The sequence below is a fragment of the Rhineura floridana genome, chromosome 6, assembly GCF_030035675.1.
Source record: "Rhineura floridana isolate rRhiFlo1 chromosome 6, rRhiFlo1.hap2, whole genome shotgun sequence".
NCBI classification, from domain to species: domain Eukaryota; kingdom Metazoa; phylum Chordata; class Lepidosauria; order Squamata; family Rhineuridae; genus Rhineura; species Rhineura floridana.
In genome coordinates, this window is record NC_084485.1 from 142128801 (window position 1) to 142156790 (window position 27990).

At 42.2% G+C, this 27990-nt stretch overlaps 1 long non-coding RNA gene across 1 annotated transcript in view; it reads right to left on the reverse strand.

The window, feature by feature from the left end:
• Window positions 1-7084: 7084 nt before the first annotated feature.
• Window positions 7085-27990, reverse strand: part of LOC133386795 (uncharacterized) — a 74314-nt gene continuing 53408 nt past the window's right edge. The window contains exons 2-3 of the long non-coding RNA XR_009763296.1: window positions 8630-8715; window positions 7085-7197 (exon numbers count right to left, since the gene is read on the reverse strand). This is a non-coding gene — a long non-coding RNA (uncharacterized LOC133386795). The remainder of the gene's footprint in view (window positions 7198-8629; window positions 8716-27990) is intronic.

Below are 27990 nucleotides of genomic sequence, written 5' to 3' on the forward strand. Positions count from 1 at the left end.
GACATTTTCTTGCCTTAACTTCTGTCCACATCCTACACATCCTAGAAAAAAGGAATGGCACAAACTGGACATCAAACGGATACTCAGGATTTACCTAGACAGGACTGAGTCTTTCCGTAAGAAGGAGTACCTCTTTGTATCCTTCAAAAAGGGGGCACAGAGACGTAAAGTGTGATGCTCCAGCATCAGCAGATGGGTCAGAGAATGTGTGTCCATGGCATATGAGGTTGCCGACAGATCTCCACCGAGTGGCATTACTGCTCACTCAGTCAGAGGGGCAGTGGCCACAGCTGTGCTCCACAGGGAGGCACCACTGGAGGAGATCTGTAAGGCAGCTACTTGAACACTACTATCCACCTTCATTAGACACTAAAAGGGGGATAAGTTCACCTCCGCCGATGCAGCCTTCAGCAGGAGGGTTCTTCAGAGAGTAGTGGCCTAGCCCTGCATCCCCCCCTAGGGATGTGGGGTTCATTGCTTTGGTACATCCCATTCCTGTATGCTCCACTACCCCGTTGACCGAGAATGGAAAGTTGGACTTACCATGAAGTGTCAGCGGGGAGTGGAGCATACAGTCCCACCCTGCAGGGGTGGCTAAGCCAAGGGGTGGGAAGGATCTCATCTTCAAGGTCCACAGGCGAATTGCGTTTGCACGGTAACCCAGATAGTATAGGGAGGGCCTCCCATGACATCCTCCTACACTGTCTACTATTGTTCAGTATTCTTTTACTGTCCATGTTTTGCATGTTACATTAGTTTTTTACAATGTTTAAGTGGCCGGCCTTGCCGGGTCAGCTTTATCATGACTGGCAGTTAGAAGGTGGTTCCCTCCCCTTCCAGCTGGCCACCGTCTAACACTTTGTTATAGTTTGACTCAGCCTACAGGAGGCGTTAACCCATTCCTGTATGCTCCATTCCCCACTGACCAGAAGGACACTTCACAGTAAGTCCAACTTTCCATTTTCAGCCCATGCTCCAGACTATCAAGATCCCTTTGAATTTTGTTTCTGTCCTCCAGGTTATTAGCTATCTCTCCCAATTTTGTATCTTCTGCAAATTTGATAAGCATTCCCTTTACCTCCTCATTTAAGTCATTAATAAAAATGTTAAAGAGCACTGGACCCAGGACCAAGCCCTGCAGTATGCCACTCATTACCTCTCCCCAGTTTGAGAAGGAACCATTGATAAGCATTCTTTGAGTACAATTCTGTAGTCAACTATGGATCCACCTGACAGTTGTTCCATCCAGCCCACATTTAGCTAGCTTGCTAATCAGAATATCATGGGGCATTTTGTCAAAGAATTTGCTGAAATAGAGACATATTATGTCTACAGCATTTACACAGTCTACCAGAGAGGTTACCCAATCAAAAACTGAGATAAGATTAGTCTGGCAGGATTTGTTCTTGATAAATCCATGTTGGCCTCTAGTAATCACTGCATTGTTTTCAACGTGCTTACAGATTGACTGCTTTATAATCTGATCCATAATTTCCCCAGGGATTGACGTCAGGCTGACTGGTCTGTAGTTCCCAGTCTCCCAGTTTCTGTTATTGTGCATACGCCTTCATCAGTCATTACCGCCAAGTTTATGTCTCCCTCCTCCTTAGGATTCAGTTTAAAGCTCTCCCAATGAACTTCTCCATCCTGGGGCCAAACACCTTTTTCCCAGTCCTTGTGCACAGTCCAACTTCCAAGAAGTGTAGCCCGTGGTCCCAGAATCTAAATCTCTCACGCCAGCACCACCTTTGTAGCCAATAGAATAGTATAGTATACTATACTATTCACCCATACTATTTTTCTTTCCCTTTCCACTCCTCTTCTAAGTACTGGAAGGATGGATGAGAAAACTATCTGGGCCTGAGTTTCCTTCCCAGAGCTTCAAAGTCTGACATGATTTCTTTGTAGCTCCGCTTGGCAGTATCATTTGTTTCCACATGGATGAGAAGAAAAGGATATGTGTCAGTGCTTTTTATGAGTGATGGCAACCTTTCAGTCACATCTCTATTCTGTCCTCCAAGGAGACAGCGAATCCATAGGTCTTCTGAGCATTCAATGCCATGCAGTAGGAAGTCTCCCACTACTACTATTCTTCTCTTCTATTACAACCCTGCCTCTAAATAGAGCCACTCATGAAGCCTCAATATACCATACATGCTCTGCTTCCTACTACATTGTTAGTCTTCCCCATGGACCACAACGATTCTAATAAATCCTGAAGTTTCCCTTTACTAGACACACAGACAAGTGCTAACAAGTTCCATTGCTTGAACACAAGTTTTGCCTTTCTTGTCCATTTTAGTCTGCAACATTTAAAGTTCAGGTCACCAGTTTTTGCTTGTACTGTATGTGGAAAGATACAGTGCCTTGCAAAAGTAATCAGACCCCTGACCAATGCTCTCATATTACTGAATTACAAATGGTACATTGTAATTTCGTTCTGTATGATATTTTATTTTGAAACACTGAAACTCAAAATCAATTATTGTAAGGTCACATTGGTTTTATGTTGGGAAATGTTTGTAAGAAACATAAAAAACTGAAACATTCTGCTGGCATAAGTATTCAGCCCACACACATTAATATTTGGTAGAGCCACCTTTCGCTGCAATAACAGCTTTAAGTCTTTTGGGGTAGGTATGTACCAGCTTTGCACACAATGTCGGAAAGATTTTGGCCCATTCTTCTTGGCAGATTCACTCCAGGTTGGTTGGACATCACTTGTGGACTGCAATTTTCAAAGAGCACCACAGATTCTCAGTGGGATTGAGATCAGGACTTTGACTGGGCCACTGTAGGACATTTACCTTTTTATTCTTGAGCCATTCCAATGTTGCTTTGGCCTTGTGCTTGGGATCGTTGTTTTGCTGAAAAGTGAATTTCCTTCCAAGCTTTAGCTTTTTAGTGGACTGAAGCAGGTTCTCTTGCAGTATTTCTCTGTATTTTGCTCCATCCATTTTTCCTCTGATTTTAACAAGATGTCCAGTCCTTGCCAATGAGAAGCATCCCCACAGCAGGATGCTACCACAATACTTCACTATCTTGAGGCATGGGCAGTGTTAGGTTTGCCACCACACATAGCGCTTTGAGTTTTGGCCAAAAAGCTCTATCTTGGTCTCATCTAACCACAAAGCCTTTTCCCACATTGCAACTGGGGCACTCTCATGCTTTCTGGCAAACTCCAGGGTGCTTTCAGATGGTACTTTTTGAGTAATGGCTTCTTTCTTGCTACCCTGCCATACAGGCCAGTGTTATGCAGAGCTCTTGATATAGTTGACTGGTACACCATTACTCCACTCCCAGCCACTGAACTGTGTAACTCCTTTAAAGTGATTGTTGGCCTCTCTGTGGCTTCTCTCACAAGTCTCCTTCTTGTTAAAGTGCTGAGTTTTGAGGGACTGCATTTTCTTGGCAGTGCCTGGGTGATGTGATGCAACTTCCACTTCCTGATTATTGATCTAACTGTGCTCACTGGGATATCCAAACACTTGGATATTATTTTGTAACTTTTTCCTAATCTATGCATTTGTTATCTCTCACTTCTGTAGAATACTCTTTGGTCTTCATTTTCCTTCAGATCCACAGCCTGACCAATGATCCTTCAACAGTGGGGTTTTTATCCTGACAATGTGACGGCAACTTTAATGGTTCACAAGTGGAGGCCAATGGTAAGGTAGCTGTGTCCTTGATAGGGCAATTGATTTTGAGTTTCAGTGTTTCAAAATAAAATATCACACAGAACTGAATTACAATGTACCATTTGTAATTCAGTAATATGAGAGCATTGGTCGGGGTCTGATTACTTTTGCAAGGCAATGTAGTCATAACAAAGTCCAGTATCAATGCTCTGTAATCATCCAGTTAAACAGAGAATGAGGCCTACCTGATGTACATTCAGTAATGCTGTTTTCCTAGTAATAAAGATCACAGCGAAATGGGGGGTAAAGCAAACCAGGGTTTTATAGTCCATAGATGACACCTTTTTTCACTTCTGACACCCTGCATAAACAATATTACATCTTTCTTTCCCCTATGAATCACCGGCTCAGGGCCGGTTCTAAAGGGCGGCCAGGTGGGGCACTGGCCCAATGGCCCCTGGAGCTCCAGGGGGCCCCTCAGCTGCCCCTCTGCTCCCACAATCCACGCCCCCCATGCCCCCCACCTACCTGTCTGCTGTCTTTTACCATTGCCCTTAACAAAGATGGTGGCCACGTTTTCCCTAAGGTACTGAAGCCCCTGCCGCTATCTTAGTTGATGGCAGAGATGCACGCATGTAGCATGCACGCGTGACATCAACAAAGATGGTGGTGGAGGCGTCATCCCCTTAGGGAAACCATGGCCGCCATCTTTGTTAAGGGCAATGGTAAAAGACAGCAGACAGGTAGGAGTGTGGGGGGCCCGTGTGTGTGTGTGTGTGTGCGTGCGTGTGCGTGCACACACACACACACACACCAGGGCCCAGGGAAAGCTGATGCCCAAGGGCCCCAGCATTCCTGGAGCCGGCCCTGCACCTGCCTCAACTATATCTAGTTACTTCAGGGAACTTTGTTAGCTAGAAGGTGGAATATACATGTACGTAATAATAAATGTAATTGCTGTGTTACCAGGGATCATACCACTGCAGAGTGTGTTTCTGCACTCAGAAACAACTACTATTATTTCACTCAGTATTTACAAATGTTAAAAAGGGTGCAGGGACATGTAGAAGAGAAAGCATACTTCACTGGCGACTACTAGTCAATTCCTGTTTGTTAGCAGCTGTTGGTTGTGGAGACTCTTGCAAAGAATGTTTGATTAGGTAGACCTTGGCCTTTTCCATCAAGGCATTTCTTGTGTTCTTCAAAAAGTGTGCATGCTCAGGATTACTTAGCACAAATTAAATATGACCTAGCATATGTTGATGTTAAACTCAGTTATTTGAAGCTCAACACACAAACAAGTGGACTATAGAGATTCTAGGTTTAAAAAAAAAAAGCAGACCACGGGACTGAAAACAGCTCACTCCTTGATTCCAATCCTCACTTCACCCATGAGCATACATTAAAATGGTTCGAAAGTGTATATTCTTTTCCTGGTCTGAATGAGTTGGAGAAAGACAATGCTCTAAATATAACGGAAATAGTGGCTACCATTGTCCACTGCGTACACACTCATTCATACTGCCTCAAACACAATGCTTTGCAATAACAGCCATTTACCCATTCAGCTATGAGTAACATCAAGTATTGGCTACTCAAAAGGATAAGAACTCAAATGTCATGTATTGCATTTTGTAAAACAGATCTTGGACAGACCCCAAATAATTATAATTTAAAAGATACCCAGGAAGCCCAATTCCCCTGAGCTGCCACTTTGCCTGCTTCAACACAGACAGCAGTACCTTGTTGAAGGCAGCGTTGAAGCAAGGATATGAGGGCATGCTTCACACATCCATGTATAAAACACTTGACTTCTCATTACTTCAAGGCTTGCAGCTGAAAGCATGAACTGAATTCTTTGGCAAGTACTGCATTTGAGATTATAAAGTTATACCTAACGATTAATCTCTGGTAGCTCATTCACACGTCAGTTGACATTCGATAATGTGATCATGTGTGGTCCAGTCCAAGGTACCCCTTTGTATAGGGACTAGGAGTTTTACATGGAACCCATGGAATATGCTTCACTATAGAGCACAGCTCAGGCTGGAAAGCATGCTCTCACATGGTGGTATGCATTGCTAGCTCTACTCAGAGTAGACCCATTGAAGATAATAGACATGACTAACAGGTTTATTCATTTCAATGTGTCTACTTTGAATAGGACATAGCTGAATACAGCCCACGGTTTCTTAGTATCATTACCCACCCAAGCGCCACCATATTAAGCTAATACATAGAACAGCCTTTCTCAACCAATGTGCCTCCAGATGTTGTTGGACCACAATTCCCATCTTTCCTGACCATTGGCAATGCTGGCTGAGGCTGATGGGAGTTGTGGTCCAACAACATCTGGAGGCACACTGGTTGGGAAAGGCTGACATAGAAGTACTAGTTAAAAGAACATTCACAGTGGACTCACCATTACCTTTACTTGGCTTTGCAGTCAGCCTAAGAGCAAACTGAATGCTGGATCAGCCTTTAATCTTCCCCCTCCTCTCAATCAGGCTCTCCTTTTTATTTTGAGCAGTATGTTCTCATTTATTCCTAAATATGTTAATTTTAGTTATTTTTAAAAAAAACAAAGTAAATGTTTTTAAAACAATTATAAATGTAGGCGGATGTGTTGGGAACATGACACAGTTGGTTTTGGCCCGGTCCAAATTGACCCAGGCTATCCATGCTACATGCAGAACAAGTTTTTCAGGCATCACCCCAGGAAAGGTAACAGCACATTTGTTCCAGGTGCAGTGGAGTCATTTCCAAAGCAAGCCCACTGCTCTAAAAATAAGTCTTTCCCCTAAATTTCAGGCTTTCTAAAGTCTGAAAATGATTTACGGGCAGTATCATCGACCTTTACCAGACTTCCATTTTCTAATCATCTTTGGGATGAAAATTTAGATATCTTGAGGGCTTCTTTCTTATGATTAGGATCTGAAAAGTTTATAGTAGGTGAGTCACTGGTTTATATACACAAAGGCTACTGAGATCCTAATAATCATTCATGGAAAGTAACAAAACTATTCAGGATTCAGACCTCAGAGATTCAGAAAAAAATGTGTGTATGTGTACAGATATGTGTGTGTGCGCACATTTCAAAAGCAATTGCTATTACTCATGCACTTACTCTATGACTATATACAATAACACTATCAATAAGTACATTTTCAACCTTATTACAGAGCCGTCAAAGAGAGCATAGCATTTTTTTAAAGTGTTTTATGAGTTGGCTGAGGCGTATTTCAGTTGGGAACAGCACATAAAAATTGTTGCATCATAAATAAGGCTGGGATTGGAGTATACAAATTGACAATATTACTCTTCTTATGCATCTCAAGAGTAAAATGAGTGAGAGCTACAGTCTCAGTAACTCCCTGCTGATGATTACAGGAGTAAAATTTTAAATTGGTTTCTGACTACTTACCTAAGTTTAAAATGTATGTTGGTTTGCTTTTGGTCCAGTCCACAATGGCTCCCAGAATAAGGGTAGGTTCAGACAAGCTTCTTAGCACATACAGGTCACAAATTTCTATCCCATCCATTAGACATACCTGTTGTGCTGGACATGGACATATATGTGCAATGTTAGCATAGTACAGAGGTAGCTAACATGGTGCCCTCCAGTCCAGATGTTGTTGGTTCCAACTTCCACCTTCTCTGACCATTGGCCATGTTGGCTGGGGCTGATGGGAGTTGTAATCTTACACCACCTGGAGGGCACCATGTCGGCTATTCCTGGCATAGAATCTACTCAACCCAACACACATAGAACCTGCCCTACCCAACACCAAATCATGTAGCTGGTTTATATATGGGGTATCAATTGAGCAGGCCTACCCATAGTGGATTTTATACACATGGGCCTATGCATATATCATGCCCATGTGTTTATACCCTATAGCTCCAGAGGTGGGACTGATAATTCTGGTGGGAAGGTATCTCATTCCTGCAGCATGAAAAATCTTTGGGTTGTCTCATGTTTGGACCCTGGGCAAAGTGGCTGCTGGTGGGCCCCCTTGGGCTTATTTGGCTGAAGCAGGCTAAGAAATGCTACAGGCAGCACCAGGAGTCTGAGTCTAGCTGCATTTTAATTTCCCACAGTTCTCTAGAGTGATGCTATGTCAGGAGCATTATGGGAAATTACTATGGCAGCTAGACGCAGCCACCTAACACTGTTCAATATTCCAGTCTGTAACTATTTTAATTGGGGGGCCCAGAGTAGGCATCAGGAGTGGACTCTGCTGGGACCCCGAGAGCTGTCAATTCTAAGTTCTGCCCCTGGTCCTATGTAGCCTCTATATGTTCTGACGTTCATCTGATTTGCCCTTAAACACAATGATTTTAAAAGTCAAATACTCTCATCCAACAAGGACTCTCTCATTTTAAAAAAACAAACATGCTGTGAATTTTCATTGAGCTTTAGTTTTCTTAAACTTAAGAATGTTCCCCATGGTGATTTTCCAGTGACACATTTTTGTTTTGCAGTTTTTTGCAGCAGCTAAGATTCCCACATGTGAAGCTCCAGGGACTAGATCTTTGTGACATCATATACCTGGCCCAAGAGTAGGGATGGTTCTGTCAATTTCAGTTCTCTCAGTTTCTTATTTTTCCAGTCCTAAATTCAGTTCTCTGCATTTCTGCAGCAATTTGCAACATTTTTTTTAAATCCTCATGAAAATTCTCCAGCATTTTAGTGCAAATTTCTCCTAATAAACACATTTTTGTAGGAAGTTTTGACTAATGTACACAGTTTTGCACATTATTTTCATTCATATATTCATTTTCGGCATACTTTCCTCTAATACATGCATTTTTGTAAATATTGATTGGCAAACTGCATCACAAAATTCAAATAAGTGCACATTTCAAAGGGATGGCTGTGTTTCTGTTCTCATATGGTTTCAGAACATGTGAATTTGATAAATTGTGCTTGAAATGCAAACTAAATCAAAATTTTCACCCTTCCCTACCCCAGAGTACCCTTCATATACCTCCATCATGGTCAGGTTTAGTTTCCAACCCTGTTCTGTACCAGGCAGCCCAACGTCTGTTTCAAGAAAAGCTGGACCCTGGAAATCTAGAAAAGTACAATTTATTTAGCTTTTTGACATTTTGCACCAGCTTTTCTGCTTTTGCAGAGATCACCTCCAGACTGTCAATATTTTATAGGAGGGATTCAAGTGCATACTAGAAATTTAGGTTTGCACAAATAAAGTGGATTAAAATGCCAGGGGGCAAGAAATCAACTTTAAAAAAACCAGACATATTGCGGTTAAGAAAGTGATGGGGAATGCTTTAAAAAGTGTGGGATAAATGAATGGTTGATGGGAGAGTGTATCACCTCCGCACAAGCAAATCAGGATAACTGCTCGTTGTCATATAGCCTCCCCATAAATAAATCAGAATGAAAGCCCAATAAAGAGGGGACATTATATAACCTCCATGTATGCTTTGTGTAAGCAAATCAGGATGAATACTGAAATTTACAAGTCTTCTGGAGGAGCCCAGAGACAATATCACATTATTTCCTTAAGGAACTCCTCCCATTTCTATAATCACTGTTTGAAGTTTTTCTTCACCTCAGAAAGAAGGTGGGATTGACCAAAATAGAGGACTCTTGTATAAATGTTACATCAGTGCTATATTGGTTGACTTTGCATATGTGTTTAATGAAAGAGAGAGTAAAAAACAAAAACATAGAAAAACCTTTGACTCTTAATAATTAGTATAGAATGGAGAAATTATGCTGTCACATGAAGAACAAAGTTGTTGAAAATGCATGCTTGGTGAACTGCACAATGGTTAGAGAAAGAGACAGAGGAAAAGAGGCTAGGGGAATGAAATTCATGTTAATCATCTACCTGAAAAGGTTTTTTTAATAATACAAAATTAGAACTTTTCTGGAGAAATACTGGAATATTGCTTTTTGATAAGTCACTTCAGAGCAGGGATCGGAGTGCAAATTACTGTTATTTGCTCTAAGTGGTTTTCCATTAGGATGGCATTAATATGAAACATTCTCTTTTCCTTTTCATCAAGACATTTCACAGTATTTCTACCATTTTAAGACACAGTATATTAATTTAATAAAATTATATATAATCTCAAATGCATTATGCACACTTCATTAGCTTCTCTCCACCCCCACTCCATGCCACTATCAAGTTCATTGTATTGTGGGGTGTTTCCCCCCTGTCAACTAATAAATCTTTCTTCCAGATCAGAATGCAGATCAAAAGTTCCTTAGTATAATTACATCCTATTTATTTATTTCTCATGAAACAGACAAAATAACGTGTTCACAGGCAAAGCAGAATCTGCCTTATAACAAGGTAAACTATTGCCTGCTCCAGTGGCAGGGAGCCTCTGGCCCATGTACCTAAGTAAGCCCATAAGGTCACCTCCTTTGGCCCATGATGCCATTTTGGCTAAGTTATGCCCACCTGCCCTGCACTTTATGTCATTTGTGGCATCAGTTGTTGGGTATATAGGAGGCTGGGCCCAATGCAGAGCTTGGAAAAGTTACTTTTTTGAACTACAACTCCCATCAGCCCCAGCCAGCATGGCCACTGGATTGGGCTGATGGGAGTTGTAGTTCAAAAAAGTAACTTTTCCAAGCTCTGGAATGTCCTGTAGGACCCTGCAGAGAGTTGCGTAGCGGAACGGAGAGTTTTGAGCGAGCTTATGTGTGTGTGTTTAAATCTTTCCTAAGATTCTACCTTCCCTACAAATTAGTCAGACAGAGACTTTAAGCTTTAAAATAAGAAAGAACTACTTTATTCTGGAAGCACATGTTTGATAGGAAAGAGTCCTATATCTAGCTAACTAGCTATGTTTGAGCAGCCGACACTGGTCCCAGTGCTAGCCCTCATGCTGGTTGAGAGGAGAGACAAAGGAAAGATGTCTGCTCCCCTCTTGAGAAAGAAGACAACTGGAAGGAGGAAGGAACTGAGATCAACATCCCTTACATATCAGTCTGGCAGGAAGGAAGAGACAGCAGGAGATCAAATGACAGATATAGCCTAGCAACCAAGAGGTCTCCTCTCTAGCTACGCCTTTAGCCCCATGCAGCCACAAGTTGGAGCTGAACCCCATATATTCCAACAGGGTATGTAAAAAGGGGTTTGCAGGCCATGCACAGGGCCGTGCCTAATATTTTGACGTCCTGACCATCAGCTGATCACCAGTGCCTCCATAGTGCCCTGTGTGGCTGTTTGGAGGCCCCAACAACCAACTGATCATTGGTGCTTACATAGAGTCATGTGCAGTGCTCTGAAGCCTTGACAATCATTTAGTGTTTGGGGTTTCAAAGAGCCATGCATGGTTCTGTGCAAGTCCCAATGATTAAATGATTGTTGGGATTTCAAAGTGTACAGCGTGCTTGCACCCACAAATGAAATTCAAACTGATTTGAAATTACTTGATATCATTGTGACAACAAGTGATTGACAGATGGTCAGCTCCACTCAGTTGTCATACCTGGCCCACAGGGAGTGGGGGATATAAGGATTTGGCCCACTAGCTGGATCCAGTTTCCCACCACTGGTCTACTTTGACTGTCAGCAGCTTTTCAGGATCTCAAACAGGAAAGGACCTTTCATATCACCTATTCCTGACCCTTTCTTCTGGTTGTTGTAACTGAGGCTGTCAAGGACTGAACCTGAGACCTTTTGCATGCAAAGCATGTGCTCTACCATTGAGCTATGAGCCTTTCCCCAAAGGGAATCCTCTGAAACAACAATCCTTTGACAAAATGTTCATAATTGTGATCTCTCTCTCTCTCACTCACTCACTCACTCACTCTCTCTCTCTCTCTCTCACACACACACACACACACACTTGTGATTAACAAAACAGGTTTTTATTGTGTCAACAAAACGTTTCAGCTTCCGCCTTCATCAGCTGCTAGCATACAAATGCTGTTACCAAGGTGGCAGTTATAGAGCTTTGAGGATGGAATGCTCAGGGGGGCTTCATTTACAGAAGATAAGTAGTGGTGGTACTGTCCTCCAGGTTCAGTCCATGCAGTGCCAATGTGTCCAGAGAGTATATCCAAAAGTTCTCCCTCTCAGTCAATGCTGCTGGATCTGCTGTCATCTCTATCACTGTTACGGAAAAATGCAACAGAATGTGGCCCTCAGTGTTGAAGTATTTTGCACCTGGTTCCTCCACTTTGGTAGAACAATAAAAACCTCTGTTTTGTTAATCACAATTATTTTTATGTGATTAACGGAATACTTATAGGGATCCACAGCAAGCTTGCGTGACGTTCTGTTTGTTGCTTTCAAAACTGACTGTCTCTCTCTATTTACACACACACACACACACACAAACGTGGTAGTCAGCATTTGGGAAGTGTTCTGGATTAAGCACATTTTTCTCTTACACTCAAAAGGATACATATACTGTATATTTTCTCTGTTAGTTTTGAAAACAATGAGGAGTCATCCTCCCTACAATTGCAAGATAGCCCTAATTCCGCAAGTATTTTTCAGCAAGAAAACATGCTGAAAACAGGGAAAGTAGCAGCAGAGAAGGCAAGCTATTCATAATGGAAGATAAAGCCACAGACATCAGCCCTCATGTGCAATTATCTAATTACTGTTTACTCAAAAGTTGGTTAACCAAGATCATTACATGCACAATGGGAAATATCCAGGGAATAGAGAGAGTTCTATGCTATGTTACTTAGCTGATATTATTAGCAACAATGTATTTTTAAAGGAAATTGATAATGTGGCTGTTGAGAGATGATGCCTTGGTCCCTTTAATTACTGCACTGTTATCAAAACTGAACTGGGGGGACTCCTGAGGGAAGGGGGCATGGGATACCAACAAAGGGAGTCAGCTGCAAAAATCTTGCATAACTCATTGGTTAGAGAACAGTAAAGGGGAAAGGTTTAAGGCAGAGCCGGCGCCAGGCATGACTAGACCTTTGGGCATCATCCTGTCCCAGGCGCGCTGCTCCTGCCTGTTCCACCAACCTCTCTCCTGTCTTCTGCTGCTGCACACGCAGGGCTGCCATCAACCAAGATGGCGGCAGAGGCTTCTGTAAGGGGTTTACGCCCATGCCGCCATCTTGGTTGATAGCACACATGCATGGTACGCTATGTGCATGCACATGCCTGCCATCAACCAAGATGGTGGTAGGGGCATCAAATCCCTTAAAGAAGCCTCTGCCACCATCTTGGTTAATGGTAGTGCAGCATGTGCAGCAGCAAAAAAACAGGAGAGAGGTAGGTGGAACATGCAAATGGGTGGACAGCCTGGAAGCTCCCTCTCTGCAATCCATGGCAGGGTTCCTGCCGTGGATCGCAGAAGGAGAGTGCTACTCTCCCACCCTAATGAGGGGCCCTTCAGGGGCCCCTCTGGGCTGCAGGGGCCCTCAGCTAGGGCCCAACCTGGCCACCCTTTGTCACCGGTACTGGTTCAAGGTTTTCCTGAGAGGGGAGGGGAGGGGAGGGGAGGTATGGCAAGCTAACTCAGCTTGGGAAAGAGGTGCCTCTTGCACATCATTTCTACTTGCAGGAAATACTTTGCACACCTATTGATTTGTCTACAGATGAACAGAAGATTATGGAGTGACTTTTCTAATGCACATGATGCATTTGTATTGGTTCCTCAACAGTTGTCTCACGTCTATAAAGATGTTCGTATTCCTACAATATTCTTGAGTGGGCGTCTTCCCCCCTGCTGCACTGCTACTCTGTGTTTTGTTAACTTTGTTATTAGTTTAGTTTTGTGGTTTTATTAGAATTGGTATTAGAATTAGTATTTGTTTTCATTTGATATTTTGGTAACTAACCCTGAGACTGTTTAGTGATGGGTGAGCTTTAAGTGCAAACAATAAGTAGGAAATCAATAAAACACCCACAACAATTTCTTGCAATTGTGTTGGCATATTGGTAGCAGTTCAGGCAAAGCACTGAAACTTGTAATTGTGGAGTTCACAGTAAGCTTCTGAGGAAGCTCTGAGCTTTGAATACCACTGCATCAGATGACGTTAGCTGATAGGTGGGATATGGAGGAATGGGTTGGCATGTTATAAGTTTTAAGTAAAAAGCAGTCTCCATATTCTATTGGATTGGCCAGTAGCTTTTACTGGCTGGTGATTATGTACTTGCAGCTGGTTTCTGTGAGGGCAAAAATCAATATAGTAAACACCAAAGACACAGCTGCTTAAAAACTATTAACACTTCCCCATCTTCCATCCCTATTTGTCTCCTAAAGATGGATTCAAATACTTAGAAGCCATTTAGATTTTTAGAGATCCAAGCCATCACTGTCCCAGAGTATGATCAAGATACATGAGGAGACTCTTTTGTCTGGATCTAGTCAGTGCCCAGATGAGACACCTTTCAGAAACCATAGGTATGGTACCATAGGTACCATAGGTATTGCCACTTTGGGTTCCATGATGGAAGAAAGGTGGGATATCAATGCAATAAATAAACAAAATCACTGATCTATACAAGAAAGGACTTGGGCTACAATCCTACATGTTCTAGTTCTGAATGTTGATTTTCTTGATTTTTCATTTTTCCACTCTGAAATTCAATTCTCCACATTGCTGCAGCAATTTGCAATTTTTCTCAGGAGAATTCTACAGTATTTTAGTGCAAATTTCTCCTTATAAACATATTTTTGTATGCAGTTTTGACTTACATAGACATCTTGTAAGCAATTTCTCCTAATATAATGCATTTTGTGTATTATGTTCACTAATATATTTCACTAATATATATCACCATTTGGTTGGTAAACTGCACTGCAAAATTCTGATAAGCGTGAATTTCGAAGGATGGCTTTGCTTCCTTTCTAATATTATGTTGGAAAGTATGAATTTGATAGATCCAGCTTTCAATACAAACTGTATCAAATTTGTCCCTCAGCCCTACTTCTGTATCCTTCTGTATAGGATTGCACTGTCAGAGACATTTTATTTCTTCTCTTGCTACACCTGGCCTACTAGCAATGAGACATCCTATCTCTACTGCTGATTTTATGGTGTTAAGTAATTGAGGCCCCCAGGAGTCACTCAAGGTGTTGTAGTACATCAGCAATTTGCTTTTTGTTTGTCTCTCATTGTTCCTCATTAGGCTGCTTCTAATAATGATAATTGTACCATAGGTATTCCTTTCATTCTGTATTCCTTTGTGCAAATTTCACTTATAATGAGAGATAAGCAAATTCATTCCAATTATGTCTATCAGATTAACCACAGTGAGATGCCCTCAGATGTTGGGAGCCAGGACAAATTCAGGAGCATCTAATCGTCTACACTAATCTACCTGGGACTGGGAAGAAGTAGGAGAAAGGGATTTAATAAAGCCAGATACCCAGGTTGGTTAATGGTTAGCAATTCCTAGAGAACAAACTGGCGATTTCAATGCAATACTAAAAACATATTTTATTCAAGATCTTATGACAAATATCTGGAATAGGATTTGAACAGAAATATGCAAAGTAAACAGCTAGCTTTTTCTTTTTATCTCCTGCTTCAGCTTTCCATTTCTGTGGAATATTAACCTTACCTTATCTAACAGGATGGTGATGTCAGGGCATGCAATTCCAAGGTGAGAGAAGATGATGAAACAGATTCAGCTCTCATCCTAACAGCCAAACTAGGTGAGCTGAATGTCCTCTGGTGGAAGACCCACAATGAGATTGCGAGGAGACTGTTTTTTCCCAATACCCCAACCTCCCAATCTGATTGGGAAAGAAGAGAACCCAAGAAGATTGCTGTTTTATTCTAATAATATTTCCATCTAGGTGATTTCAGGGGTTGTAAATGTCGTGTAGCGAGTATCATTATGAAACAAATGCCCAGAGATACAAATTGGAGTCATTTATGCCATCTGGGGAAAGGGTGCTACTTATCTGTAGCTGTGGCAGTAGAGCTCATTTCTGCAACTATTCTTGGCAATCCTCATTTTATTTACACAGACACTATGAATTGCTCCTGAATAGGGGTAGCCAATGCTTCACCTTCCAGATGTTACTGGGCTCCAGTTCCCATCTTCTCTGACCACTGACTACTTGGGAAGGGGCAGATGGAAACTGCGCCCAACATTTGGAGGGCAGGGCCAGCATCAGACTTCAAAGAGCCTTTGGCACAGTGTCACCAATGGGCCCCAAACACAGCCACAGTGATGGCAGCAACACCTCTTACCACCCTCTCTGCTGGGGCATTGTATTTTGGGTAAATAAAGTTGGTGGGTGGCCACCCTAGATGCAAACCAAGTTTTGGTCCCATTCAAAGCATCATTGCTGCCCGCACACTTCTAGAACAGGCACCGAGCAACCTGGCGATGAGTGACTGGACAGCCAGGTCAGGCCACTGATGAGCCCTTCTGAGTCCCTGGGGTCCTCAGCAAGTGTCCATCCTGGCCAATCATTGGTGCCAGGCCCTCTGAAGGGTACCACACTGAACAGCCAGAAGAATGAACTTTGCTATCTTAGCTGTTTCTACAGGCAGCAGGAAAAACATTAGTTTTTTTTAAAGGAGGTGGCAGCAGAAGCAAATGTAAGTGCAATAAATAGTTTACAAAATGAATGCTATTTTACCAAATAAATCATGACCTGAAAGCAAAGTCTCATAATGAAAACTAATGGAGTAACAAAGCAAGAAAAAATGCATACCTCCAGTGCCCTGTTCTAGTTCTCTTCTAATGCCAGTGCTGGATTAACACCTTTATCCTCAAACGCAGTATCAGGTTGCCCACATGTAACATTTTCACCTGTGGAACAAATTGCTAGCACTGGATGTTTTATTTAAATGCTGCCCTTCCAGGGCCACCATTACAATGAAGCAAGTTGAGGTAATTGTCCCAGATGATGGGTGCAAGGGCAGTAAACCAGCACCGTCCTGTGGGTCCTGCTCACTTGTCTTGTCACTCCCTCCTCCACTCTGCTGCTGCTGCCACCAGCTGCCCAACCACTGAGCGAGGCTCTTTACCACCCCTTCCCACACTCCTCGCTCTCAGGAAGGGCCAAGGGGCTCCTTCCTGAGAGCATGAAATTCTCAGTGAGGTGGCAGAGAGAGCCTGCACTGCCATGGCTTGCCATGGCAACTAGAAATGCTGTTTAAACCTAGGTAAAAAATATTAAATCTTAAAATTTTAAGGAGCAAGAGTAGCGGTGGCTGCCACCCATGTCTGCTGGTGCAAGCTCAGGGAGGTATGCATCAAGTGATCACATTTTATCTTTATAGCAATCCTGTAATGCTAGTGACTACCCAAGGCCACCCAACACACTTCCTGGTTCAGCAAGGATTTGCTTCCAGGTCTCCCCAGTCCAAGTCTAATACTCTTTCTACTTATGTCATACTGGGGGGAGGGAATGTTTAAAGGGAAGAAGAGTCAAAACACTTTGAGTTTCACAGTACTAAAATGATAAGAAGGGAAATCAGAAACAGAGAAAAATGTCACTGCTATTTTCCAAGTCTATGATCTTAGAGTCAGTTTTAGATCTGATGCTGATCACAGGGTTGCAGCTACAAACAGCAAGAGGGTAACGTTTTCCCTTGTCCCTTTTAACATTCAGAAAGAGAATCATGTTGTATGTCGTCATCACATTGTCCATTCCCTCCCCACCACCCAAGCACCATCCAGTAATACAGAAAATAATGCAGAACATATGTCATAATGGCAAGAGACATCTTGTCTTTCCTTTAATAATCCTTTAATTAGTGCCTTTGCTTACTTGATTGGGTATTTGAATCAAGCTCACAAATGATGAATAAGGAAAGATGAAGGCAATAGTTGAGAAAGAACAACAAAACAGGTGTCTCCATTTCCCCCTGTATGACAGATGCATCCTCCCCCGCACACATTCTTCAATGGCTGCAACCAGCCATAGTTTTGTTCCAATGCCAAGCTACACTACTAGCAGGTCAGGTCAGCTTTTTACTGCTTATGGCAAAAGGCCTTTGCAAAATCAAACAGGCTCAAAAGTATACAACAAATCACATTTATACTACTACTGAAAATACTATGGGTTGTATCTAATGTTCATCTTACTCAGAGTAGACCTATTGAAATTAACAGGCATGACTAACTTAAGATCATTAATTTCAATGGATCTACTTTGAACAGAACTTAGTTGGATACAATCCCACGCATATAGACACAGTATATAAAAGTGAGAATAAAGGCTTTTTAAAAACCAAGTAATACAACAATGGATAAGAAATAAAAGCAATAAACCTTTTTAAAAAAAATAAATCAAATAAATAATCAGCCTATGCTGATTACAATCCATTGAGAATCAGGCTCCCTGTGATGGGTTTTCCATCACCACCACCCTGCTGCAACTTTCAGCAGCGCTGAACTCATGAATTGGAGCCATCACATAAGGGAGTTTCCCTATCTTCTGCTCCACTCCATACACCAGCAAATGGTGGCAGAAGTGGGGAAACTCAGTAACACAGGCCCAATTCACATGGTGAGCTTTGCTAAATGTTATGGCCAAGACAGAAAACCTTTTAACAATGTGCAGACTAGGCAAAACCAGTTTGAGTTACTTACTAATATGGCTGGTGCATGGTTCAAGTTACATTCCTGAGGCTTAGAACAAAGGGTCCCTTTCTCAACCAATTGTCAATTAGTGCTCTTTGTTCCTCATCATTAAAACCTAAAAGCAGAGCCATTTTGCAAAACAAATCTACATCACTCAGGCAGAATTATGGGACAGATCACTTTCACGTCTAAAGTCACCAGTGCTAGGCCTGGAACCCAGTTATCATGATTGGCATTAGTTTTGTCTCCTTTCCTCTTCAGCTAGTTAATGTCTGTAGAGGAATGCACTTTTCAGCCGCAACTAACTAATCAAAGCAAGTGCTCATACATCTATGGTTAGAGGGCAAGGTGTCCTATTGAGAGGCAGGCTTGTCAACTCTCATTTTACAAATCAAGTGTTGACAGAGGCTGGTTTCAAGAAAGGAGTTTTCATAAATTTTGCAGTTACAAAGGGTGGGGGATAATTCCCAAATATTTACAGCTCTGAAATTCTGCAGCAGCCAAGATTTGGCTATAATATGCCACTTAACGCCATCACCTCCTTGTCTAGTTTCTTGCTTTAATCTTGTACCTTAGCACAGAAGTATGCATCTTTCCATTTTCCATCAGATTCACAAAGTGGTGCCCTGTGAAACTGATTTATCAGAGTCACAAAGTAGAAATTATGGACATACTGACTCAGTTTATAATAATCCAGCACCCTCTCCCTTTGATGTGAGTTTGTTTTCCAGGTCAAGAAAGAATTGCCCTATTATTTGTAAAGAGAAAATAAAATGGTGTGCCACAGCTGAAATATTTCTCCTGTTAAATAACCTCACATTTCTCTGCCATTTCATGGTCTGAATATTCAATTATACTAACAGTAGTTTTTTTTAAAAAAAAGCCCCCTTTCCATACTCACTTGGGGCTGGTTTACACATGCATATTGTTGGCCAGTTGCTGTAGCTGGCTCTTCTGAGCAGTGATCCATACAGCTGTTTAACATGAAAAGTAAGCTTTTTGTAAGTCCCTTAATTCTCTATGGTCAATATGAAGTTGTCTTCCAATCACTACCTTCCCACACTTTCCCCTCCAATCTGGAGTGTCTCATACCAGCCATACACCAAAAAGGAGAGAAATGGTGATTACAAACAGTTGCTGAGGAGTGAGGATGGTTGCTTTGCCTCACAGTTTCTTATGTTGCTAGTTCGAACTCCACCTCGTTCCACACCTCCTGCTTCTGTTGGGATCCCATTGGCTCCCTCACCCCTCCCTCTTCTGATCTGAGCAAATCAGCAACACAATCACAATCAGATTAGAAGGTAGCAGTATCTCTGCCCAGAACTAGGGCTGAGCGATAAGCTATTGAAATGAAGGAAACTTTGAGTAACTCAGAGGGGATTTTTATATGGAAGGACAGTGAACTCTATTTAGTTCTGGTACACAAAACAAATTCCCGGGTTCAGAATTTTAAAATTCTATGTCTTTTGCACCTGGCTCTGGTTGCTGGATCTTGGGGTTCTAGTGTAAAAAACAAACAAATAAAAATAACTCCTAAATCTTACAAGCCTGAAGTTTGCCCACCCCAGTGTATGTAGCCTTTGGAGCCCTGAAAGGTCATGAAAGTGCTGAAAGGCAATACTTTTAGTGTACAGTAGGGCCCCGCTTTATGGTGCTTTGCTTCTCGGTGCTTTGCTTCTCGGTGCTTCGCTAATGCAGCTGTTTTGAATTATGTCCATGTCCCATATGTTTCGTGCTTGTTCCGTTTTTGCGGTGATTTTGCAGCATGACGCGAATTGATGGAGCCTGACGCCCTGAGCGCGTCATCAGAGCTTGGAAACCTTCCTTTTTAAAACTACAGTTGGGCTGATGGGAGTTGTAGTTCAAAAAAGAAACATTTCCATGCTCTGACGATGTGTTCAGCAGCTGAGTCTGAGAAGGGTGTCCAGCGCCATTTTATTGTTGAAGGAGGCAGTGGAGGGCGAGTGAGCATGCAAGCAAACAGGCAGGGGGGAGAGCGAGTGGGCAAGGGGGGATGAGCCAGGGAGGTGGCAGCAAGCAAGCAAGAGTGCGAACATGCAGAAGGGAGGGCAAGCGGGCAAGGGGGACGAGCCAGGGAAGCAGTGGAGAGCGAGCAAGTGTGTGAACAGGCAGAGGGGAGGGCAAGCGGGCAAGGGGGGATGAGTGAGAGAGCCGGGAGAGGGCAAGAGAGCGAGCCAGAGGGCAAGGGGGGATGAGCAAAGGAGGCAGCGGAGGGCAAATGAGCAAGCAGGTGTGGGTGGGCAGCTCCCTCCCTGTGATCTGTGGCAGGAAGCCTGCCAAGGAAGGGGAGCACTACTCCCCCACCATAATGAGGGCGAATGAGCGGGGTGAGAGAGTGATGCACGGAAAAGCGGAACATCGATCAGCTGTTGCGGGGGGAGCTTCAGGGGCCAAGCGCTGTCAGCTGGAGCTCCCTGCACTACAGCCGATCGATGTTCCACTTTTCAGAAATTTTTGCTTTACGGCGGGGGTCTGGTCCCTAACCTGCAGTATAAGTGGGGCCCTACTGTACAGGAAAGTGTAATGCGTAGAAGTCCATTCAAAGTTTTTCCTGCAGTTGTAATATACTAGAATCTGGACAGCCCCAGCCTAGATTTTATTTAGCACTCAAGCATGCTGTCTAGACAAGCTAGACTCGGCCAAGCAGCCATGAAAACGTCTGGTAAGCCTCAAGGGAATTACTTGCTCAGTATACTTCTTTGCCTTTTCTGGGATTACTGAATAATCTTACAGGAAGCAATCCTAATCCAAACACACACATGGAGAAACTAAGAGCCCAAATAATGTTCACTAGTCAACATAACACCATGGGACATGGCACCATCATATAGTGAGTTTACCTGCTCTCAACAACAGCAACCATTGGTGAGGAGCTGCTGGGGCACTTATATAGTAATGTATAAATTAACTCACTATGAATAAACCAGGCAATTATGGGTGCACATCATCAGCAATTCCTATTATCGCAGTGGCTGGAAAATGTACTTAAGAGAGGGGTGTTGCTGTGGTCTCTAAAATGACTGACTGGTTCATTTCACAGGAGCTCAAAACTGTTCACAGGGAGAGGGGAATATTGTGTGAACAATATGATAGCCATAAAAACCAAATTCATTTGAACGTGTCCTGGAAGGGTTACAAGTCCCATCTTGATAGGAATGGAATTTTAATCAAATGATATAAATCCCCAGGTGGTATAATTATACTGGTTTTGTCTCACGTAGTATTTTCAGGGGATTTTGAAGAAAATTGTAACTTATCCGAGGATACATCCCATGTAATCTGTTCAAGCTGACCCAGGCTGCAGGCCAGCACAGTAGTAACACATTTATGAAAGTGAGCTGTGTTGTTATTGTCTCGTGGCCCCAGCTGAGCAAACCCATATATGTTCTGGGTCAGTCAAAAGGAAATGTGGTCAAGATACTAGATACTATATTAGAACAAATGGATGCTACAGGGATTTTCAATTTCATTTCTCTAAGTATTCACAATACATTTTGTCCACTCACCCTTGTTCCATTCCTCACCCTTTTTTGTCAAACACATAACTTGTGTTATGCCCAGAACAACAATTTGATGATGATGATGATGATTTTAAAAAAGCAAGACCTAAGGGTGGATCTTACTCAGTTTGAGAACTTTGCACTAAACATTCTAGGAATTCCCATTTCTTGAGGAAGGGCCATGTCTAAGTGGCACAGCAACTGCTCTGCATGCAGGAGATCACAAATTCAATCCCCAGGATTTCCAGGTGGGACTGGGAAAGATTCCTATCTGAAACCACAGAGAACAGTTTTTAGTCATTGTATAGGCAATACTGAGCTAGATGGACAAATGGAAAGATATGGTATAAGACAGCTTCTACGTTCCTATACAACTTAACAGATAGGGTTGGAAGTGAAAATAGAATGGATAAATAAGCTGTATATTTTTTTGGGAGAAAAGAAGATGCAGGGCAATTTAGCAGAAGGGGAAAAGATTTAGCTGCCCTGATCACAATCTTCCAGGGGAGGAGCTAAGATAAACCTTCTCGCATGCTATAAACATGTGAGAGGGGGTCTGTGGGGGCACAAAGGCTACCACCGTCCATGCCCCTGAAAGCTGTGCAGCACATAGAGCTCCTTCACACAAGGGAGGAGATCCTGCACCAATTTCACTGTCGCCAAAAACATAGCTAGTGTGGAATGACCAAGAGCACATAAAACAGCAAGGAGGTGACATAATGCCTGCTCCTCAGGGTCTGAGGACGTGAGTTGTGCAAAGGGAGGGGCAGGAATCATGAGGAAAGGAATTAGGGTGTCAGTTAAAGGAGGACTGCTGGAGTAGGGCTGTGAGAAAAGGAGGCCAGAGAGAAGAGATAAGGAAAAGCAGCAGAGTGAAGAAGCTGGAGACAGAGACATGAGGAAGGAAGAAGGGAAAGGAATGAAGGGAAGAAGCTTGAACTTTTAATAGTGAGAGAGGGCCTCCAACCTGGATGGCTTTCCAAGAAGTTTAGGCAGAATCATGAAAGATAAGACTTTCAATGGCTACTAGTCATAGTCGCTATATTACCTCCAGGATCAGAGGCCTCCTCTGAATACCAGTTAAAAGGAGTCAGAAGCAGAACAAAATGCTGAAATAGATGGGCCTTTGATCTGATCCAGCAGGAGCTCTTCTTTCGTTCTTACTGCTTGCCTCTTCTAACCAAGTCATAGACGCCTTCCAAAGATGAGAGGATTTTCTCTTGCTGCAGTGGGACACAATTAACTCTCTGATTTAGGCAGACAGACCATTTGTTCCCTCAAAGGCAACCATGCCGCAAATACTTGTATGAACTGGGCTTTTGTAGAAAGCAGCTGCTAGGTCTTAACTTTGCTTTTGTTGCTATACAGTACTCAGTCATTCTAATGCTCATTATGATTAACCACAGTTGATCAAGTAGAGCAAATCTGCAGTACCAGAATCTATATTGATGTTTTATCTGTTTCACTATAAATTGGTTTCCCTCAAAAAATCCTTGAAACTAAAGGCTGGTAAGAATGCTCAGAACTCTGTTAGAGAGCCCTAGCCCTACTCACAGAATTACTTTTCCCTGAGTTGCCTGATAAGATTGATTTTTATTTATTTATTTATTTATTATTAGGTCACCCAGTGAGTTTCATGGGCAAGTGGGGATTTGAACCCTGGTCCCTCAGGTCCCAGTCCAACTCTCTAACTGCTACACCACAATGCCCATTAAACCAGTTTAAGTCTGCAAACTAGATTCGCCCTTAGTGCGCTTCCAGATGAGGGCTTAATATTGTAAATGTGCTGTCCAGATATTGCTTACAGGTTGTTGGCAACAATTTTTTTTTAATTTATCACCTTTTTCTTGGAAAGAGTAAATCCCAATGCAATGATGCAAAATATGGACTGGCATGTGTCTCACAATAAATACCTGTCCAGAAGCACCCTTAGATTCTAGCCAAACCAAATGATAACAAGCTGGAATATAAGCAGTTAACGAGTACTTTGCACTCATCTCCCCAAACAGGTACATTTAGCATTTGTCTAGAAGTCTCAAAATGCTGCATTAATATTAAAGACCTAATTTCAGCATCAATTAAATTTTGGAGTGGGAGAAAGACGTACAAGATCTATCAGTATCATTTTAATTACAGCTGTAAACACAAGATGACTGCATTACAACTACAATGTAATTAAAAGTGAGCAAAAGTAAAATGTGTTAATGATAATAATTTAATGGGGTGTTCTTAAGCTGTCACAGTGGTCTATAAACCTCGTAAGAGTGCTCTCTAAAGGAACTATAAAAAAATCCACCCCCAAGTAAAGACAAGATAAAACTATAGGATTTATTTGTTCATATATTTTCTTAAAATTTAATGTTGACTAGCAGTTGAAATAACCACATGGAAAATAAACAAATAGATTTTTCAAATAAAGTACTCATGGAGACATCTGGATCAGTGACACTTAAAATTAGTTCAGTTCCAAGCATAACATATCAATATGTTTAAAATGTATATGTACAGTGCCATTCTGTTATCTCTGGATGTGTTCTGGTAATTACTTATTTCCCTGGCTTTTAACTGATGTCAGATGTTGGAGAGGTTAAAGGCCAGCAATGGTGTTGACTGGGAGTGCCTTTACCAGATTCAACTGGTGTGTTGTTTCCTGGAAAAACTACACCTGGCCATAGTTGTGCATGCACAGTTATGTACAGTGCCTGGGGCAGCCTCTAGAAAATATTACTGTAAAGTACTCTTGGATGAAACATATTATCTTGACCCATTCTGGTCTGGGTTCAGGCCTGGTTATAGGACTGAATTGGCCTTGGTCACTCTGATGGATGACCTTTATCGAGAAGGACAGGGAGACTGCGACCCTGTTATTCATACTTGATATCTCTGTGGCTTTTGATACCATTGACCATGGTAACCTTCTGCACCAACTTGGTGAGATGGGTATCGGAGGCACTGTTTACAGTGGTTCCGATCCTATCTCCAGGGTCACTTTCAGATAACAGCACTGGGTGATTGTATTTCGGCCCCCTGGCAGTTGTGCTGTGGGGTACTTCAGGGTACCATCTTGTCACTGATACTGTTTAACATCTGTATGAAGCCCTTGGGAGTTGTCATCAGGAGATTTGGGGCAAGGTGTCAGCAGTATGCTGATAATACCCATCTCTATTTCTCTGTAACATCTGAATCAGGAGAGGCTGTGCAAGCTGTAGACCGGTGCCTGGACTCTGTGGTGGGCTGGATGAGGCCCAATGAACAGTCTGAATTCTAGCAAAACAGAGGCGCTGTGGGTTGGTGGTTCCCGAGTTCAGATAATTGGTCAGTTGCCTGCTTTGGATGGGGTTGTACTCCCTCTGAAAGAGCAGGTCTGTAGACTGGATCCATCTTTGTCACTAGAGGCCCAGGTGACCTCAGTGGCTAAGAGTGCCTTTTACCAGCTTTGGCTGGTAAGAATGCTGCAGCTGTTTCTGGACCAGGATAGCCTGACTATTATTCTCCATGCACTGGTAACCTCTATGTGGGGCTGCCCTTGAGGTTGGTCCAGAAGCTGCAGCTGATGCAAAATGCAGCAGCGAGACTGCTCACTGGGGCAGGGGATCACCAACATGCCACCCCACTACTGAAAGAATTGCATTGGCTACTTACTAGCCACCGGATTAAGTTCAAAGTTCTAGTCTTGGTATACAAAGCCCTATACAGCTTGGGACCAGGATACCTGAAAGATCATCTTACCCCTTATATACCCAGTCTGCAGGTGAGGGCCTCCTACAGATACTATCTTATCAGGAGATCCGTTCTGCACAACGTAGGAAATGGACCTTTAGCAGTGGCACCTACCCTTTGGAATTCCCTCCCATTAAATATTAGATAGGCACCATCTCTGTTATCTTTTCAGCACCTACTGAAGACCTTCCTCTTTCAATAAGCCTGTTAAGTAAAGGTCTTATCCCAGTCTACATCTGTGTTTGAATTGCTTTTTAATATGTTTTTAAAGCTTTTAAATAACATCCCAGATGAATATAAATATCAAATAAGGAACAGATTTGAGGCTTAGCTGACAGAGAGCCAGAAGAACTATGAACTGAAGTCAGAGACATGATCACGGAAGAATGCAAAAAGACAATACCTCTAGTTAAAAAGAGAGAAAGACCTCAATGGATGACTGAAGAAACTCTTCAAATGATTAAAGAGAGAAGGAAAGCAAAAGCAAAAGGAGATAGAAACACAGTCAGAACCCTAAATGCAACAATACAGTGACTAGTACGTAGGGACAAAGAGAACTATTACAATAGTTATTGTATAGAAATAGAAGAGGACAATAAAAAGGGTAGAACAAGAGCCCTGTTCCAAAAGATTAGAGAAATGAAAGGGAAATTTAAATGAAGAGTAGGGATGTTGAATAATCAACAGGGGAACACACTGACTGACCGAGATGAAATAAAAGGAAGATGGAAGCAATACACTGAACAACTCTATAAAAGAGATGCCAGGATGACAGATTCATTCACGGAGAAACCGTATGATGAAGAACCAGAAATTTTGGATTGTGAGGTAAAAGCTGCTCTTAAAATACTTGGAAGAAACAAATGATCAGGAACAGATGGAATACCAATAGAGTTGCTACAAGTTACTGAGACTGAATCTGTCCAATTTTTCACAAAAATTGGTCAAGAAATATGGAAAACGAAACAATGGCCCACAGACTGGAAGCGTTCAATATATATCCCAATTCCAAAGAAAGGAGATCCCAGGGAATGCAGTAATTATCAAACTATTGCCTTTATATCCCATGCAAGTAAAGTAATGCTCAAGATTCTACAACAAAGGCTCTTGCCATATATGGAGCGAGAAATGCCAGACTTCCAAGCTGGATTTAGAAAGTGAACAGGCACCAGAGATCATATCACAAACATACGATGGATAATGGAACGGAACAGGAATTTCAGAAGAAAATCACCCTGTGCTTTATAGATTATAGCAAAGCTTTTGACTGTGTAGATCATGAAAACTATGGAATGATTTAAAAGAAATGGGGGTGCCACAGCATCTGATTGTCCTGATGCACAACCTATACTCTGGACAAGAGGCGACTGTAAGGACAGGATATGGAGAAACTAATTGTTTCCCCATCGGAAACAGTGTGAGACAGGGTGTATTTTATCACCCTTTTTGTTTAATCTGTATGCAAAACATATCATACGGAAAGTGGTTTGGGCCAAGATGAAGGTGGTGTGAAAACTGGAGGGAAAAATATCAATAATTTAAGATATGCAAACGATACCATACTACTAGCAGAAACCAGTATTGATTTGAAATGAATGCTGGTGAAAGTGAAAAAGGAAAGCACAGCTGAATGTCAAAAAGACTAAAGTAATGACAACAGATTTATGAACAGGGTGGTTCACGACAGATGCTCTTGGAGGTCGTTGGTTCATAGGTTCGCCATAAGTCGTAGTCGACTTGAAGGCACATAACAACAACACAAAAGCTTTTTCAAAAAAATGTTTTAAAATATGTTTTGTTTTAATGTTTTCAAGGATGTTTTGTTTTAATATATTTTAAAGTCAGTTTGTTATGATGTTTTAAAGTGTTTTTAGTGCTTTTGTTTGCCTCCCTGGGCTTCTACTGGGAGGAAGGGTGGGATATAAATCTAATAAATAATAATTAAATAATGTGTGGTATATGGTATTGCCTTTAAAAAGCTACCAGGAACTTCAACTGTTGCAAAATGCCAATGCCAGATTGTTGAAAGAGACCACAGCTGATTGCTATAGGATTAGGAGGGTGGTCTTTGGGTCCCCTTCCGCCTTCTGAGTTTGAATGTGTAGACATGGAATTGTAGAGAAACCTGCTGTTCTGGTCAAGCCAGTTCTTTGTTAAGTTAATGGGTCTGTCAAGTACCCAATCTACATGTCTAAAGACTTGGTCAAGAGTAAATATGTTGCTATAAGAACAAAGGACTGATGAGGCTCTTCCAAGATGACGGTAGTCCTCCTCCATCATCCTAGGGCTAAGCGGTAGCCTGTGTGTTTTAGTCAGGTAAGGACCTGGGAGCTGAAGAGACACAGAGAGGCTTGACTGCTCTGTCTGCCAAACCCCAAGCCATGGCTTTGTGGAGTCTCCTAGAAACCTAATGGGGAAGCAAGATCTGTTGGACTGTTAATGCTGTGAGCCCTTCCATCTTATGTTCAAGTTGTATACAAGTAGGAATAAAACCATATATCCTAAAGACACCACAGTCTCTGCTGACCTTCATTCCAAGGAAACTGGATCCTGGGAAATCTCTGAAACTCCTGGACATCCCTCACTGCTCAG